This window comes from Apis dorsata, unplaced genomic scaffold (genome assembly GCF_000469605.1).
Source record: "Apis dorsata unplaced genomic scaffold, Apis dorsata 1.3 scaffold_437, whole genome shotgun sequence".
Taxonomy (NCBI): Eukaryota; Metazoa; Arthropoda; class Insecta; order Hymenoptera; family Apidae; genus Apis; species Apis dorsata.
The window spans coordinates 41,871-44,218 of record NW_006263687.1 but is presented as its reverse complement, the minus strand read 5'-3'; the positions used below and the strand labels follow the sequence as shown (position 1 = coordinate 44,218).

The 2,348-nt window shown below is 22.3% G+C and overlaps 1 protein-coding gene across 3 annotated transcripts in view; it reads left to right on the top strand.

Moving 5' to 3' along the window:
• LOC102679552 (axin) overlaps window positions 1-2,348 on the top strand; it is a 26,475-nt gene that overhangs the window by 17,322 nt on the left and 6,805 nt on the right. The gene's annotated exons all lie outside the window — the stretch shown is intronic.

The window sequence follows — 2,348 nt, the reverse complement described above, 5'->3', positions numbered from 1 at the left end:
CTCGCCGGCTGGTGGCTGGTGGCTGGCGGCTGGCGGCACCGCTTGATGTACGTCGGGTCCGTAATTACAGGTTTTCGGAACGCCTCGCTCGGCGAACCACGCTCTTTGAGAGCTAGGGCCCTTCCCTCGCCTCGTCATCTAACCGGTGACTTCGAAATACTTGTCATTTCTTCAATCTTTTTTCATTGTAAAAGATAAATATTAGCATCTTTGGGAAATGCTAATTACATTCAAGAAAAAACTTCTTGAAAATTATTTTCCTTTAACTTCTATTCGTCATTGCAATTGATATTTAATATAATTATTTAATTAGAATTTTATAATACTTTAATTACTTTAATATATATAATATAATATAAAGTTATGTTTTTTTAAATATGATATTGAATTTATATAAACAAATATGATATTGAATTTAATATAAAGCATTAAAAAAATTTAATACAAAATATAAATGTTTTAATAAAGATAAAATAATTTGGAACACCTGATATATAAAATTGGATGAAAATTTAAAATATATACAAAATAAATTTAAAAATATGCAAAGTAATAACTGCATAAGAAACATGCAATATAATGTATTTGGATTCGATATGCGTGTTTTAACTAATAATAAAAATACTTTATGATATGGCTTAGAAAATTGATAATTAATAATAATATAAAAATATATTGAATTTTATTATTATTGTATTATTGTATTTAGAAAATTAAATATATTCTTAAATAAAATATTTTTAAATAAAATTGTATAAATAAAAATAGTAATATTTGTAAATAAAATTAATTATTTTGCAATTAAAATTTACATAGCAATTACATTTATATTTGATAATAATAATAATAATATTATCAATATTAGTAATAGAATATTCATATTTTCTATTAAAAAGTAATATATGTTATTTTATAGCAATATAATAAATAAATCATTTGTTTAGAATAATAATTTTTGTAACTTATATTAATAATATTTCAAAATAAAAGAATAATAAAAATTTCAAAAAGAAAAGTATAAAAATAGAATAAAATCATTGAAATAGCGTTAAATTCATAGTATTGTAAGTTTTAATATTTCAACATTCTCGAGAAAACCGAGAAATATTTTCGGACGAATAAAATGCAATGCGAGTGGGAAACAGGATTTAAATTCCATATGGTTGATACATTTTTGTACGCTTGAGAAAATTTCAATATCTACGAATACTCTTCTATAGATCCATGGCATTTTTATTCGTCGATATCAAGCCGTTCGGTATGCAAGGTAACACCGATCCTAGTATTTACCGACCAAGCGAAAAGAGCACATACCATGTCACTTGGAGATGAATCTTGTTCCTATCGTATCCAGATGGCTTTTTTATATTCTCTAAATGAATGGTTTTCACCTAAAAAATTCAATTCAATTTTATATATATATATATATAATAATAATAATAATAATATTGCGAATTTTAATCATTTTGTTTATGTAATTATATAATGTTAAAAATATTATTTCAGAATTATTATATAATTTTATTATAGAATTATATATTTATAAATTATATATTTCAAAAGCTAAAATCTTTATATCTATTCAAATATTGAAACAATAGTTTTAATATTTGAAAAATATTGAAAAGTCGAAAAGTGATTTAGTCAAAATTAAAATTCAATGAATCTTTTCTGCGCTTAAAAATTTCTAACATATATTATAGGCAACAATCCTAATAATTTTTCATTCACGCGATGCATTTCTTTCGACATATAATTATATCTCACAGTGCTGTACTTCGAATAATTATAACGACGGACATCATTAAGCAAGTAGAAAATGAAGAAGATATTAGGGAAATGTGTATAAGGTTGAAATGATTATTCTCACATTTTGGTCATTATTTAAATTGAAGATTTTTAATGAAGTATCTACATTGAATGATGAATCATCCTTGAATTTATATTTCAAATATTCGTAGTGATTAACGAAGAAGTACTTCTTTTTAAAAGGTTAGATACTTTGAAATTTATCTTGTAGAATTCGTTACATTGACAATGAAGTCTCATTTTAAATTTAACATTTTTAAAATTGCACAATTATAATATTAATAAAAATATTAAGTCCTCAAAGATTTCTTTAATATTTTATATTTATTATTTTTTTTTTTAATAATAGAATAATTTTTATNACTGAAACAGTATCTGTGGTTACAGGTGGTTGAAGCAGTATATTTTTCTTTTTTATGAAATGTTGTATTAATTTATTATGTTTTTTAAATAGTGATTTTATTTATTTGATTTTAAAGTATATAACTGAATTTTAAAAGTTTTGAAATTTTTTTTTAAGATAATATTAAATTATTTTC